We start from the raw sequence: 17,758 nt of genomic DNA, 5'->3' as shown, positions 1-17,758 counted from the left end.
AATACTTTGAGAAATGCGTCCGGCCATCCTGATTTAGGTTTTCCGTGATTTCCCTAAATCACTCCAGGCAAATGCCGGGATGGTTCCTCTGAAAGGGCACGGCCGACTTCCTTCCCAATCCTTCCCTAATCCGATGAGACCGATGACCACGCTGTCTGGTCTCCTTCCCCAAACCAACCAACCAACCAACTTTGAGAAATGACTTCCTGACACTTAAATCTATACTCGATGTTAACAAATTTCTCTTCTTCTGAAAAGCTTTCCTTGCCATTGCCAGTCTACATTTTATATCCTCTCTACTTCGACCATCATCAGTTATTTTACTCCCTAAATAGCAAAACTCCTTTACTACTTTAAGTGTCTCATTTCCTAATCTAATTCCCTCAGCATCACCCGACTTAATTCGACTACATTCCATTATCCTCGTTTTGCTTTTGTTGATGTTCATCTTATATCCTCCTTTCAAGACACTGTCCATTCCGTTCAACTGCCCTTCCAAGTGCTTTGCTGTCTCTGACAGAATTACAATGTCATCAGCGAACCTCAAAGTTTTTATTTCTTCTCCATGGATTTTAATACCTACTCCAAACTTTTCTTTTGCTTCCTTCACTGCTTGCTCAATATATAGATTGAATAACGTCGGGGAAGGGCTACAACCCTGTCTCACTCCCTTCCCAACCACTGCTTCCCTTTCATGTCCCTCGACTCTTATAACTGCCATCTGGTTTCTGTACAAATTGTAAATAGCCCTTCACTCCCTGTATTTTATCCCTGCCACCTTCAGAATTTGAAAGAGAGTATTCCAGTCAACATTGTCAAAAGCTTTCTCTAAGTCTACAAATACTAGAAACGTAGGTATGCCTTTCCTTAATCTAGCTTCTAAGATAAGTCATAGGGTCAGTATTGCCTCACGTGTTCCAATATTTCTACAGAATCCAAACTGATCTTTCCCGAGGTCGGCTTCTACCAGTTTTTCCATTCGTCTGTAAAGAGTTCATGTTAGTATTTTGCATCTGTGACTTATTAAACTGATAGTACGGTAATTTTCACATCTGTCAGCACCTGCTTTCTTTGGGATTGGAATGATTATATTCTTCTTGAAGTCTGAGGGAATTTCGTCTGTCTCATACATCTTACTCACCAGATGGTAGAGTTTTGTCAGGACTGGCTCTCCTAAGGCCGTCAGTAGTTCTAATGGAATGTTGTCTACTCCCGGGGCCTTGTTTCGACTCAGGTCTTTCAGTGCTCTGTCAAACTCTTCATGCAGTATCATATCTCCCATTTCATCTTCATCTACATCCTCTTCCATTTCCATAATATTGTCCTCAAGTACATCGCCCTTGTATAGACCCTCTTTTTATACTCCTTCCACCTTTCTGCTTTCCCTTCTTTGCTTAGAACTCGGTTCCCATCTGAGCTCTTGATATTCATACAAGTTGTTCTCTTTTCTCCAAAGGTCTCTTTAATATTCCTGTAAGCAGTATCTACCTTCCCCCTAGTGAGATAAGCCTCTACATCCTTACATTTGTCCTCTAGCCATCCCTGCTTAGCCATTTTGCACTTCCTGTTGACCTCATTTTTGAGACGTTTGTATTCCTTTTTGCTTGGTTCATTTACTGCATTTTTATATTTTCTCCTTTCATCAATTAAATTCAATATTTCCTCTGTTACCCAAGGATTTCTACTAACCCTCATCTTTTTACCTACTTGATCCCCTGCTGCCTTGACTATTTCATATCTCAAAGCTACCCATTCTTCTTCTACTTTATTTCTTTCCCCCATTCCTGTCAATCGTTCTGTTATGCTCTCCCTGAAACTCTGTACAACCTCTGGTTTAGTCAGTTTATCCAGGTCCCATCTCCCTAAATTCCCACCTTTTTGCAGTTTCTTCAGTTTTAATCTACAGTTCATAACTAATAGATTGTGGTCAGAGTCCACATCTGGCCCTGGAAATGTCTTACAATTTAAAACCTGGTTCTTAAATCTCTGCATTACCATTATATAATCTATCTTAAACCTGTCAGTATCTCCAGGCTTCTTCCATGTATACAACCTTCTTTTATGATTCTTGAACCAAATGTTAGCTATGATTGTGTTGTGCTCTGTGCAAAATTCTACCAGGCGGCTTCGTCTTTCATTTCTTAGCCCCAATCCATATTCACCTACTACTACGTTTCCTTCTCTCCCTTTTCCTACTACCAAATTCCAGTCACCCACGACTATTAAATTTTCATCTCCCTTCACTATCTGAATAATTTCTTTTATTTCATCGTACATTTCTTCAATTTCTTCGTAATCTGCTGAGCTAGTTGGCATATAAACTTGTGCTACTGTAGTAGACGTGGGCTTCATGTCTATCTTGGCCACAATAAGGTGTTCACTATGCTGTTTGTAGTAGCTTACCTGCACTCATATTTCTTTATTCATTATTAAACCGACTCCTGCATTACCCCTAGTTGATTTTGTATTTATAATCCTGTATACGCCTGACCAAAAGTCTTGTTCCTTCTGCCACCGAACTTCACTAATTCCTACTATATCTAACTTTAACCTATCCATTTCCCTTTTTAAATTTTCTAACCTACCTGCCCGATTAAGGGATCTGACATTCCGCACTCCGATCCGTAGAATGCCAGTTTTCTTTCTTCTGATAACGACATCCTCCTGAGTAGTCCCCACCTGGAGATCCGAATGGGGGACTATTTTACCTCCGGAATATTTTACCCAATAGGACGCCATCATTATTTAACCATACAGTAAAGCTGCATGCCCTCGGGAAAAATTACGGCCGTAGTTTCCCCTTGCCTTCAGCCGTTTGCAGTACCAGCACAGCAAGGCCCTTTTGGTTAGTGTAACAAGGCTAGATCAGTCAATCATCCAGACTGTTGCCCCTGCAACTACTGAAAAGGCTACTGCCCCTCTTCAGGAACCACATGTTTGTCTGGCCTCTCAACAGATACCCCTCCATTGTAGTTGCACCTACGGTATGGCCATCTGTATCGCTGAGGCACGCAAGCCTCCCCACCAACGCCAAGGTCCATGGTTCTTGGGGGCAGGACATGTGACACTATTTATCAAATAAATTAAACAGACATTGTTATTAATTGTTCCAGTTGTGTTACACTTATTCCACCATTAAGTAGATGCAGTGTTGTTAATCTGAAAAGTGGCCATGGACTGATTGACTGTCTCGAGACCAAAAATTGGTCCTTTATATATCCTCACAATAATAGGCACTGAAACTATACAGTATTCAACGTTTAAGTTACTACAGAAATTACATTTAAAACATAACTCATTCAACTAACTGAATACATTGCAAAATTCGTTCTTTTTGACAGTTCCTTCTATCACAAAGGTTAGGCCGAATTATTTGTTTAAATAATGAAATTAACAGATATAGTTATACAAACAATACTTTTGACAAACCTGGTAACCATTTTGGAATTAATTAAGGGCTGGCTTTGCTAATATGTTTTCGAACAGAGCCAAATAAGTACTTTAAGAATCCTAGTAGTTCTTCTTCCAAATCTTTATAATTAGTACAGAATTTATATTTGTTTATAAGTCAACAATAGAATCTAAGTCACAAAACAATTACCTTGATTTCACCCTACAATGACCTGTAGCAAAAGATATTAACTAGGAATGGTCAAAATAAATTAGAAAATTAATTACATACACAAAACTAATAACAAAATTAGATCTGGTGCTATATTCCTCAAGACTGAGGGCCAACCTTTCTCTTTTATGGAAATGCAGATTATACGTGGGTATGTAGGTCCACTTCTGCAGCTGAGTGGCCAGTATGTATGGCTGCTATGCAGAGGACCCAGTTTCAATTCAGGTCTTGTAAATAAATTATATCAAAAGTTATAAAAAGGATAGAGTGCTACTCACTGTAAAGTTCATACACTGAAATAGACAGGCACAACAAAAAGACTGTTACATACTAAGCATTCAGCCAAAGTGTTCTTCAGAAAAGAAAGGAAAACAGACACACATTCACACAACGAGGCACAGTGCATACACATGATCGCTATCTCTGGCTGCTTTAGCCGGACAGCAACTGTTGCGTCAAACAAAATCAGCAGAAGGGATTGGGGTAGGGAAGGTAGAGGGATAGCAGAGTATGGGTAGGGGAAGAGAATAGCTCTGTCTGACCCTAGAATTCAGCAGGACAAGACTCAAGAAGTGTCAAAAGGCTGTGGGTGATGGGGGCGTAAGGAGAGCAGAAAAAGAGAAGAGCAAACAAAGGAAATGATTGGGTGGGGGGAGTGGATAGCCAGAGACTAGCACAATGATGGGGAGGGGATGTGAATTGTGTGGAGGTTATAGGACAGAGGGGACAGAAACTGTTGGGTGCAATATGTGGGCACAGTAGGTTATTGTAGGTTGAGGCCAGGATAATTTCGGGAGCGGAGAATGTGTTGCAAGTATAACTCCCATCTGCACAGTTCAGAAGAGCTGGTGGTGGAGCAGGATCCAGATGGCCCAGATTGTAAAGCACTGATCAGCTGCATGTTCTGCCACAGGACTGTCTTACCCCATCAGAGGTCAGGCCATGTGTGAAAGCAGCCATGTCATATACCAGCTCTGCTGCAATCATTGCTCAGCTTTTTATATTGTTATGACTACCACCTATCTGTATACCAGTATGATTGGCCATAATATGCTTGATTTTAACATTTTAATAAGAGTTTCCGTATAACACAATCTTTGCTTTCAAAATTGTATTCTGTTTTTGTAAGTATTATTACTTGTAATACTATATATATATACTCCATGCAGAGAAAAGTAAATAAACAAATAAAAATAAATTTATGAGGTGGGACTGAAGTGTGGTAGTTGAGGTATTCATCAAATGGCCCGCATAGTGTGAGTAAAATGTGATCCACTAATTGTATTTATGTTGAATCATTTTAATATTTACAATAATTAACACTGAAAAATCTGTTTTTTCCCTCAGAGAGCGATTGCCAAAGGACTTTATAACTGCTCATTGTGATACAGATGGTAAGTTAAATACATATGAAATATTGGTTTCTTTTTGAGTAACAAACTAATTTTTTTCTTATTTTGTCATTCCTTATCAAGAAATAAGATTATTTCACCATTGATTTTTTTACTTGAAATTACTTTATCAGAGTTAGACAACAATGATATGAATAAATGGATAGAGTTGATTCTGTGAGCAAAGTTGCACTATAAACTTAAGTAAATAATTTGCATGTAATAGAACTCTTTTTTTTTATAAATGGATTATCTGACAGTGAGTTACACAGATTTGTTTTCAAAATTTCAAATAGCATTGACCCAGGAGAGAGGTATAATCTATTAATCATTCTGAAGGCATTTGCTTTGAATTTTGTTCTTACTAGCCTATTTACTGGGATGGCAAAATTTTGTATGGTTACCCAGAAACAAATTCCACATTGTTGTTCCTGATAGGGTCAGAGATGTAAAGATTTGCAACTGTTAGCGCTCAGAGTTTTGTCCGGATTTCAAAGTAGCTTATTGATAGCAAACCAATCCAATGAAGAGTCTTGAGATCCATGCATTTCCTGATGAGGAGCTGAGATATTGTTACATGATGTAAACAAGGTTATGTCCTCAGCATAACAATTGATTGACTACGACTCACAATAGGACAAATCATTGATAGCTTCTTTGAGAAAGCTGGGTCCAGAAACAAAGGCCTGTGGAACATCAGCACTAATTTCTAATAAACAAGAGCGTCTATTTCTGAGTAAGACAAATTGCCTTACTTCATATAAACAGGAAGAAATTAAGGTTATTTATACAATAATACTCCAATTTTGTTAGTGTGATGTCAGAAATAGAACATTCAAATGGTTTCTTTAGATCACATAATGCAAGTGACATTGTCTTTCTACTTTCCAAATTTTCAGGCTGGTATCAGGGATACTTTTAGGCAGCTGAAAATTAAATTGATTGTTACACTGAAGGTCACTAGCCTAATTGCATGCATGTGAGTAATTTGAACATATTTTTTTTAGAGTATTGGCACAATGGAGCCTGGTTAGAAGCTCCATGGGTCTTCTTTATTACCTTATTTTAGTACTGTGCCAGCAAATGGGTCAAGAAAAGATACATATTCTGAACATGTTCTGTTTTTGAAAATAAAACTTGTATGCAGAGTGTGTCTCATGAGCATCATCAAGCACAATTATGGTGTTTTGGCAGATCTTTGCAATTTTGTTTTGACAATCTGTAGCTGGAGTCAGTGCAAACAAATACTGTCAGAGCATATGTTTCATGCACCAGACAGCATCAACAGAAATCATCAATTTGTTTCCTGTTACAAACAAAATAATTTTTAAAGCAGAGGTTTACTTGCTCATTCGACTGAGCAGTTCCCAATTCTCCTAATGTGATGTATGTTTTAGTGATATGTGTTAACAGGGACAGTAAAACAGGAAGAACAACCAGTGCTTCAATGATGACTGAGTAACACTGGTGCGTGTTGATAGCAGACAGAATGGCAAAAGGCTGCATACATGTCACTGCTGGATCACTGTTATTTTTCCTATTTTACTGCCCCTGTTAATACATATCAATAAAATGAATATTGCACTTGACTAATTTTGAACTGCTCTTTCAAATGGGTGCATAAAATTCCACTTCAGAAATCATTTTGTAGGTAGTGGGAAACAAACTGATACTTTTTATTGACACTGGGTATCGCATGAAAGATGTAGTGAACTGTATTTGTTTGGCTGACTTCAATTACGTTGTAAAAATGAAGTTATAAATATCTGCTGAAGTCCCATGGAAATTCCACCTAACAACTCTTAAGACAGACACCTGGTACAAAATGAAAAATTCTTTTAATAATGTTACCGTATTTACTCAAATCTAAGCTGCACTTTTTTTCCGGTTTTTGTAATCCAAAAAACCGCTTGCGGCTTAGAATCGAGTGCAAAGCAAGTGGAAGTTCTGAAAAATGTTGGTAGGTGCCACCACAACTAACTTCTGCCGTCGAATATATGTAGCGCTACACAGGCATGCTTTGTAGGCACAAAGATAAATACTGGCACCAAAACCTCTGCGTCAGTAAATAAATTTAAAAAAAAAGGGTGGAAGACGAGCTTTTTTTTCTCTGCTCCGAGTATCGACCACTGCATTTTCATACATTATCCAATGAAGTAAATACAAATTCCGTATTGTTCATCTCCGAATGTTGTAGAATTTCAATGTGCTACGAAAATCCGACTGGAAAGACTGTTTGGGATGTTTTTCAATATGGCCAACTCTACGTTCTGAATTTTTTCCTACCCGTGAGAAGAGATGGTTGCTAATAGTAACCAGATGAAATGTGAATCACAAGCAGTATTCTCTTCACCATTCACCATAAGAATAATACGAATATAAACATTTTGCCATGTATTCTTCCGTGTTTGTTGCTATCTCATTTAAATCCTGTCTGCCTACTAAACTACGAAACTAGAGTGAGACAACAGCAAATGCGGAAGAATATCCTTATCGTGTCATGTTTATATTCATATTATTCTTATGATTAATAGTGATACACTCAGAAATGAAGCACGGCAACCGACTAGATTTTTAAATCTAGGATGGTTCTAATTTCTGTGCAGAATTTGATGTACTAAAGAAGCGGCCGCAAAGATTTTCAAACGGAGAAAAATTTTCGCCTAACTCTTGTTCAGAACATGTTCTATCATATGCAGCCTATTATTTGGTTCTTGTTGATCATTATCAAAGAAAGCAGCAGTGTAAGTAACAACAAATAGCAGTCTCTTGACATTGCTTTGCTAATGAGACGATTCGCCTCTTTTTAGTTGTAAGTGGCGGTAGCGCGCACAAAAGCAAGCCATGCCGCGAGTGGTGACAGGCTGTAAACACGCACTATCAGAATGCTACAAACAATGCATGACACAGTACAGTGATGCATTTTCAGCTTAGAGTGACATAAACACCTATGACAGAGAAAACGGCACTTATCAGATCAAAGCAAAATAAGCAATCGATTCAAACCAGACGAAGCACGTGAAAAAGGAAGGGTACCCGTATAAATACGGACGGAGCGCCTGACGCATAGCAATGGCTACCTTTTAAAGCTTAACTGCTAAGCTTACGACTCGAACCAAACTACTGTAGCTGCATCGTCATTCATTCGACCTAAATTGTGTCTCATATTACAATGGACCAACTTTGTTTCGATTTGGAGGTGCGGCCTAAAACTTTTCTCTCCCCTTGAATTTCGAGTCTCAAATTTCAGGTGCAGCTTAGATTCGGGAAATCTTTTTTTCCTTGATTTCGAGTCTCATTTTTCAGGTGCGGCTTAGATTCGAGTGCGGCTTAGATTCGAGTAAATACGGTAGACATCCAGTAGCAGTCCCTACTTTTGGAATCAGAGAATTTAGATGTATCTTTCGAATGACATTGGCTGTGATAATTTCCCGGTGAAATGCATGTCTTGCCGACAACTGAGACCAAGTAGATTGCTTACAGACATATCTGTTGCCTTAATTTTGCTTTCCGTGTTCTCTGACACAAGTGACAAAGTCATCATTCAGTTTTTTTGAGTTTTTCTGCATCAAATAGTTTCACGTGACTGCTTAGAATTATCTTGTTTTATAATTTCCCATGCTGTGTGAACCTAAGCTTCAACAACTCTTCTCATCTTCAATAAAACTTGTCCTAATATGTGACATCATCATCAAGGGTTGGTGCTGGGGCCACTGCTGTTTCTTATTTATATAAATGATATGCCTTCTAGTATTACAGGTGATTCAAAAATATTTCTGTTTGCTGATGGCACCAGCTTGATAGTGAAGGATCTTGTGTGTAATATTGAAACAGTAACAAATAATGTAGTTCATGAAATAAGTTCGTGGCTTGTGGAAAATAATTTGATGCTAAATCACAGTAAGACTCAGTTTTTACGGTTTCTAACTCACAATTCAACAAGAACTGATATTTTGATCAGACAGAATGGGCATATTATAAGCGAGACGGAACAGTTCAAGTTCCTAGGCGTTCTGATAGATAGTAAGCTGTTGTGGAAAGCCCATGTCCAGGATCTTGTTCAGAAACTAAATGCTACTTTATTTACCATTAGAACAGTATCTGAAATAAGTGACACTTCAACACGAAAAGTAGTCTACTTCACATATTTTCATACACTTATGGCATATGGTATTATTTTTTGGGGTAATTCTTCTGATTCAAAAAAGGTATTTTTGGCTCAACAACGGGCTGTTCGAGCTATATGTGGTGTAAGTTCGAGAACCTCTTATCGACCCCTATTCAATAGTCTGGGAATTCTGACATTGCCCTCACAGTATATATTTTCTTTAATGTCGTTTGTTGTTAGCAATATTAGCCTATTCCCAAGAGTTAGCAGCTTTCACTCAGTTAATAGTAGCCAGAAATCAAATCTGCATGTGGAATGCACTTCCTTGACTCTTGTGCAGGAAGGAGTGCAGTATTCTGCTGCGTCCATTTTCAGTAAGCTACCACAAGAACTCAAAAATCTTAGCAGTAGCCCAAACTCTTTTAAGTCTAAACTGAAGAGTTTCCTCACGCCTCACTCCTTCTATTCTGTCGAGGAGCTCCTGGAAGAGCTAAAAAATTAAGCAAATTCCAGTGTTAAACAGTGTTGATTTTCTTTATTTAAACTTACGACTTGTCACCTGAATATGTTTTTTATATATTTCATTTTATCTGTTTCTAATATTGTGTTATAATTTCATGTATTGACTCGTTCCATGACCATAGAGACTTCTCCTTAATTTGGTCCCACAGAACAATAAATAAATAAATAAAAATAAATAAATAAATAAATTTACACCAGTTTTGGCCACTGTTGCAAATTGCCATAATCAGAGATCAGAATGGTGAATTTAAATAAATTGCAACATGTCATGTGGCTGAAATGTTTGTCGATACAACATGGTGATACGGTCACATGCTTAGATAAGTTTTAATGTAGTTCTTTGCTGCTTATAATTTATTTGGACCTCCTTTTGCATAACTTTCACAAGCTACTTTTTTGGTAAATGTAAGCTTAGCTTTATAGAACTTTTTACTTCTACATATTTAAAAAATATATGGACTGCACTTTTCAATTCCATCTTTCCCTGTTTGACATTTACAGACAAATTCACGATCTGTGTTATTTAAACTATCAATAAACAGCATAGTAATGATATCAATATAATAGAGGGAAACATTCCACGTGGGAAAAATTATATATAAAAACAAAGATGAGGTGACTTACCGAACGAAAGCGCTGGCAGGTCGATAGACACACAAACAAACACACAAAATTCAAGCTTTCGCAACAAACTGTTGCCTCATCAGGAAAGAGGGAAGGAGAGGGGAAGACGAAAGGAAGTGGGTTTTAAGGGAGAGGGTAAGGAGTCATTCCAATCCCGGGAGCAGAAAGACTTACCTTAGGGGGAAAAAAGGACAGGTATACACTCGCACACACGCACATATCCACAAGTCTGCTTGTGTCTGTATGTGTGGATGGATATGTGCGTGTGTGCGAGTGTATACCTGTCCTTTTTTCCCCCTAAGGTAAGTCTTTCCACTCCCGGGATTGGAATGACTCCTTACCCTCTCCCTTAAAACCCACTTCCTTTCGTCTTCCCCTCTCCTTCCCTCTTTCCTGATGCGGCAACAGTTTGTTGCGAAAGCTTGAATTTTGTTTGTATATTTGTGTTTGTTTGTGTGTCTATCGACCTGCCAGCGCTTTCGTTCGGTAAGTCACCTCATCTTTGTTTTTATATATAATAAACAGCATAGTGTATTCTTCTCTCAGAGCTGTTATCCATGTTGCACCATATCCCCTGGGATACATTGATTGCTTATCAACTGTGTTAGAAGCAGTGGATCAATGTCTGCAAAACCTCCACCTGCAACGCTAACCATATTCATATACGTCTGTGGAAATTAAGAAGAATATTATCTGTACAGGCATCATTACAAGCAGTACATTTGTTTGTGCAATACAAGTCAATGTTGAAATATCCACAGAAAGAAAAACTGGTTTTAAACGTCTGTAGTTTTTTGACCATTAACTCAAATATTTCAAATAGGGTGTCAGAATAGTTAAAATGTGGCAGCTGCTATTTTTAAGCAAAAAATTAGTCTTAAGAATGAAAGTTTTAACTCTAATTGTGAGTAGTCATATATTGCAAGAAAATGTAACCACTCACAACATTGTGAAAGCATTGAGACATACATCAGTAATATCTTGTTGCCCCTTACTCTCCTTCTGAACCCTCCTTACCATAATAATTACACAATACAACATTGAGGTTATACAAGCACTTGAGCTATGTTTTGAAATGTGAGATATCCTTTGTAAAGTCTTCCCCATATCTACAAAAGTGGTATTAACCATCTGTCCAACCCATGAAATATCTTGGTCCTCCTATATCCCATTTCTTCTTCCTGTGTTTTTTCTGCCTGCTGTGTGATAGGAATGACAGAACTTGATGTGTGAATGAATATCGAGGCAAAAGATATAGGCACAAGACCAAACCCATTCACCTGCCCATCAAGTCCTATTCCAGTTGTATCATATACCGTATTTACTCGAATCTAAGCCGCACTTTTTTTCCGGTTTTTGTAATCCAAAAAACCGCCTGCGGCTTAGAATCGAGTGCAAAGCAAGCGGAAGTTCTGAAAAATGTTGGTAGGTGCCGCCACAACTAACTTCTGCCGTCGAATGTGTGTAGCGCTACACAGGCATGCTGTGTAGGCAACGAGATAAATACTGGCGCCAAAACCTCTGCGTCAGTAAATAAATAAAAAAAAAAGGGTGGAAGACGAGCTTTTTTTTCTCCGCCCCGAGTTTCGATCACTTTATTTTCATACATTATCCAACGAAGTAAATACAAATTACGCATTGCTCATCTTCGAAAGTAGCAGAATTTCAACGTACTACGAAAATCAGACTGGCAAGACTGTTGCTAATAGGAACCTGATGAAATGTGAATCACATGCAGTATTCTCTTCACCATAAGAATAATACAAATATATACATTTTGCCATGTATTCTTTCCTGTTTGTTGCTACCTCATTTAAATCCTGTCTGCCTAATAAACTACGAAACTAGAGTGAGACAACAGCAAACGCGGAAGAAAATATGTATCGTGTCCTGTTTATATTTGTATTATTTTTATGCCTAATAGTGATACAGTCAGAAATGAAGCAAGGCAACTGACTAGATTTTTAAATCTAAAATGACTAATTTCTGTGCAGAATTTGATTTACTAAAGAAGCGGCCGCAAAGATTTTCAAACGGAGAAAAATTTTCGCCCAACTCTCGTTCAGAACATGTTCTATAATACGCAGTCTATTATTTGGTTCTTGTTGATCATTATCAAAGAAAGCAGCAGTGTAAGTAACAACAAGTAGCAGTCACTTGCCATTGTTTCGCTAATGAGAGAATTCCTCTCTTTTTTTAATCGTAAGCGGCGGTAGCGCGCACAAAAGCAAGCCATGCCGCGGGCGGCGACAGGCCGTAAACACGCACTATAAGAATGCGACAAACAATGCGTGACGCAGTACAGTAATGCATTTTCAGCTTAGAGTGACGTAAACACCTATAACAAAGAAAACGGCACTTACCAGATCAAAGCAAAATAAGCAATCGATTCAAGCCAGACGAAGCACGTGAAAAAGGAAGGGTACCCGTATAAATACGGACGGAGCGCCTGACGCATAGCAATGGCTACCTTTTAAAGCTTAACTGCTAAGCTTACCACTCGAACCAAACAATTGTAGCTGTATCGTCTTTCATTTGACCTAAATTGTGTCTCATATTACAATGGACCAACTTTGTTTCGATTTGAAGGTGCAGCCTAAAATTTTTCTCTCCCCTTGAATTTCGAGTCTCAAATTTTCAGGTGCGGCTTAGATTCGGGAATTTTTTTTTTTCCTTGATTTCGAGTCTCATTTTTCAGGTGCGGCTTAGATTCGAGTGCGGCTTAGATTCGAGTAAATACAGTATCATATCTCACTGAGCTCATGGTTACCTGTTGTGTATTACCTTTGCTGAAATACTATGTTGTATTCTGAGCAATGAAAAACTCTATTGAGCTGCTTATTGATATGGTTATCAAAGACAAAGTACAACTAAGGACAATTTTGTTTGCCTAGAGCGACATGCATTTCTCTCAAAATGTGGTGCAGTGATATATACCATTCCAGGGGAATGAGACATATCCTTACGTCTTCTTACCAATGAGTAATACTCACAGCAAAAGTAAGTTACATGATAAGAAAATAGTAATATAAAATAATGTGTCCAATATATGGGTACAGACATTGTGCATTGGTTTTATTTTTAGTGTACATGTGGTGAGCCATATTGTGGGATGGCAAATGTCTTCAGCATGGAGTGGCAATTGTGGTGACTTAGCTTGAGAAAATACTTGCCTGGAGGCAACAATAAATATTTCATGGACTGCCGTCCTACCCTGAAGATGCTTAGACATACCAAGACCTGTTATATCGACCATAGATGCATGTTAAAATGGAAGATAGATGAACTTTTGAGATTGGTATTGATCTCTTATGCAGAAGCATTAATATATCCAGTTTTTATGAGTTATCACTGTATCTATAGCAGGATACACAAGAATTCACCATACAAGCAAAGCTCTTGCTTGTGTGCTATAGCTCTCTTGCCTAGCTGCACACTTCCCCCTCCACCACACCACACTGTCTGAGCACAGGGAGGGGGAAGAGACACAAACTAGGAAAGTGCCACATTTAAATGGCTATGCACTTGCAGACAGTTTCACAGATTTTAGCATTCAGTTTACCATGTGATCATAACGCATTTAGTTTTGTAATTGAGACAATCAGATATGTGAAAGACTGGGTGACATAACAGTGACTATTTCTCTACATAAAAGTTTGAATACAGCACAGGAAGTTACCTTTCACATAGACCTTACACCCAAACAGATGAGGAGCTTCAAGCTAATCTAGCTCAGCTAGACACACATTTTGTTTGATGGGTGTAAAAAGGTCCAAAAGATAACTGAACAGTTACAGCTGTTTTCATTTCAAACTTTGGAAGAAATGTCTTCCCAAAAAAGTTAATTATATATAGATGTGACATGAAACCTTAGGTCCCACCACCCATGAGACGTTTTAGATACTTATGTTTTGGACATATGTCAGAAAAAAAAAAGAAAATACAAGAAAATAAAATGATGGACTGCCTGTCATATCCTGAAGCAAGGAAAAAATATGAACACACACATCCAGTTGATGTGATGACCATTATTCTAGAGTTGTGGCTATCACCCTGTCTACCTCAACATTTTCAAAGCCAAATCTATCACCTACTATAAACAAAGAACATAAAATGCAAACAAAAAAATACATGGAAGAAAGATCTCTGTCATTCTTGATTTCCAGTCTTGCAGAGTCAGCAGGTTCCTCCCAACAGGTACAGAAGGAGACCCTTCATATTCCTCTGACAGCACAAGAGAGGAAGTTCCATTTCACGGCTTCTTCCTCCATAATATGACTGATGTACAGTAAGATAGTAGTCAGTGGTTAAAAGAGGCTAAGACATCAACCTGAAGAAAAGTTTGTTGTCTTGTTACCCAAACATACAAACGGAAAAATTTCACAAAGGAAAACAGCAAAAGAGAAAAAGAAGGGAAAAAGGCAGGAAATAAATAAAACAAAGAACTAATACATCAGTTCAATTGCAACCAGAACTCTTCTTGACAGCAGAAGACTCTATGGACACTATGCCTACAGCATGGGGGACATTGAAACACTCTGCAGAACAATGCATATCATCATTATTTTCTGTAACCCCACCAACGTCTTTTCAATGATTTTACAATGGACTTACATTCACAAACTATCAAAAACATGTATAATGGAAAATCCAGGATGAAATAATGACAGTATTATGGGAAGGATAGAGTACTACTCATCATAAAAAGGAGACATCTAGTTGCAGAGGGGCACAACAAAAAGATAGCTATACATTTGAGCTTTTGGCTACAAGGCATTACTCTAGAGTGGAAAACACACACACATTCACACAAGCACAACTTACACACAAATGACCTCTGCTTCTGGTTTCACTGGCAGTCTTTTTGTTGGGCCTGTCTGCTACTCAACATCTCCTCTGTATGGTGAATAACAGTCTGTCCTTTTCATAACATTGTCACAATACTTACAGCATCAAGATTTCTGGAAGCCCATTTTTCCTACTTGTTGTGTGTGATAAAAATAGGATAAATATGGAATGAACAACTGGATGTGTTTGCACACTACTCAAATAAAACATTTTCAGTGAAGAAACACCTATGAACACTATATTTGAGGCAGTGACCATTAGAGTACAGTTGAGTCTAATGGTGATAATCTGTAATATTTACAATCATCCTGACCAACATATTACCTACAGGGAAATGGAATATCTAATTAAAAAGTTGCACTCATCTTCTCTACCTAACAACTTTGGAGGATCCAACACATTTCAGCACCATCTGTGGCTTATATGTTGCAGCAGATTTGACAGTCCGCAGTCATAGTGTCCCACCTGAGATAAATTGGAAAATTCATGATGACCTTTGCAGTAGTGATCATTATCCTATTATTGAATTGGTCCCATATCTACAACACAACAATAGTTTACCACATTGATAACTGCAAAAAACCATTGAGGATACTTTCACCGATAAAGTGCAGGTCAGTAGAAATAGAGAGAAGAGAACTGATGAAATAGTACAAGATGCAACAGAATGATCATCCAAGTTATGAACAATACAATACCATTCTTTTCTGGTTGTTCTTGATGTAAGCTTGTTTGTGTAGTGCTGAGATGTTACAGATGCCATCAGAGAACAACAAAGAACTGTACAAAGACATATGTACCACGCCTTTATTGAAAATTTAATTTTATTCAAAGTATCAAGGACAAAATCGTATTACTTTGTGAAACAAAAGAAGAAAGAATTTTGGGAATTATATGTTTCTTCAATGACAGTTCATGCACAAGCTTCAGAATTGTGGTCCAAATGATGGCGGATTAGTGGATTTCACGTCACTAATGCAATTCATGGAATTGATGATGAAGGGAAAATTAACACCAGTTCCTCTGCCATTGATGAACTGTTAGCAGTATATTACGCACAAATGTTGGCATCTAAGAACTGCCATCCTACTTTCACACATCACCATTCAATATACTGCAATACAATAGCTTTTATTTTGAAATTAATTCACTGACTGTGATTTCCTTGGTGTCAACTGTATTAGGTATAGATCTACTACCCAATAGTGACATGAAAATTTGTACACGAAATTAATTCACTAACTGTGAATTTCTTGACATCAGCTATATTAGGTGTAGATCTAATACACAATAGTGACACATGATAATTTGTTGGGCCAGGACACAAACCCAGATTTTACACTTATTGTGAGTGGTTGCCTTAACCATTTCAGCTATCTATGCACACTTCCTGGACTGACACAAACTCTCATGTCACACTGTCTACAACCTTACATTATATCAATAAAACTGATTAACTAATGCTCACAACATTACTTGGATTCCCACAGTAGGGAGAATGAGACAATGCCAAAGTCAGACCTCTGTTCAAGAAAGGGTAGAGGGAAGACATGGGAAACTATAATCCTATTTCTATTCTTCCAATCTTGTCGAAAGTGTTTGAGAAAGTAGCTGCAAACCAGATACAAAATTTATTGTAAAAAATGATATTATTATAAATAATCAATTTGGATTCCAACCAGGAAAAAAAACCCTGGATGCAGTGAATAACTTTATTGAAAAGATAGGCAGAGCACTGTACCAGAGGTTGCTGGTATTTTCTGTGATCTTACTAAAGCTTTCAACTCTGTAAACCATGCCTGGCATATCTACAAATTCTATAAATATGAGATTAAGGGCAATACTCTCGAATGACTTACATTGTACCCGCAGAACAGAAAACAAAGGGTAACTATCACTTCAAATGAGGTGAATTATTTTTCGAAGTGGAGTACTGTATCACAAGGTGTGCCTCAAAGCTCCATTTTGGGGCCAATCTTGTTGCTACTCTATGTAAATGACTTATCCACAAATATCAATTCCCCATCAGTTCTGTTTGCAGATGACACTCCTGTTTTAATTGAAGATGGTAATGCAGAAAAAATTCCAAACTTCTTTGTGAGCACACTGGATACCCTAGAAAACTGGTTCCAGTTAAATGGGTTGAAACTGAACATTGCAAAAACCCATATGGTACATTTTCAAACCAAACACTCAAAATGTGCAGAGCTTAAAATACAACACAATAATCAACTTATGGAAGAAGTTGACACTGTCAAATTCCTAGGACTAAATGTGGACAGAAACTTGAGAAACTTGAACTGGAACACACATATTGACTCCTTATCAAATAAACTGAGCAGTTTTGGATTGCAATGCAGATACTTGCAAATGCTACCGACATGAGCACACAAATAATAGCATACCATAGTTATTTTGAATCTGTAATTAGGTATGGTATAATATCCGGGGAAGTTCAAATAGAGTAGGCCTCTCTCGTATACTGAAACTTCAGAAAAAAATGATCAGATACATGTGTACCGCACAAAAAACAGAATCTTGTTGCCCATTATTTTGACAACTGGAAATCCTAACTGTACCCTCCATATACATTTATGAAATTATTATCTTCCTGCACAGCAGGCATGAATTATTTGAGGAAAA

The 17,758-nt window shown here is 37.8% G+C and overlaps 1 protein-coding gene across 1 annotated transcript in view; it reads left to right on the top strand.

The window, feature by feature from the left end:
* The window catches only part of LOC124805373 (protein transport protein Sec16A-like), a 169,337-nt gene that overhangs the window by 65,659 nt on the left and 85,920 nt on the right, over positions 1 to 17,758 (top strand). Inside the window, exon 4 of the mRNA XM_047265931.1 lies at positions 4,970 to 5,016. The gene's annotated coding sequence lies outside the window, so the exon portion shown is untranslated. The remainder of the gene's footprint in view (positions 1 to 4,969; positions 5,017 to 17,758) is intronic.

Source organism: Schistocerca piceifrons, chromosome 7 (genome assembly GCF_021461385.2).
Source record: "Schistocerca piceifrons isolate TAMUIC-IGC-003096 chromosome 7, iqSchPice1.1, whole genome shotgun sequence".
NCBI classification, from domain to species: Eukaryota; Metazoa; Arthropoda; class Insecta; order Orthoptera; family Acrididae; genus Schistocerca; species Schistocerca piceifrons.
Note: the sequence above shows the minus strand (reverse complement) of the source record. Positions and strands in the feature narration are given on the sequence as shown.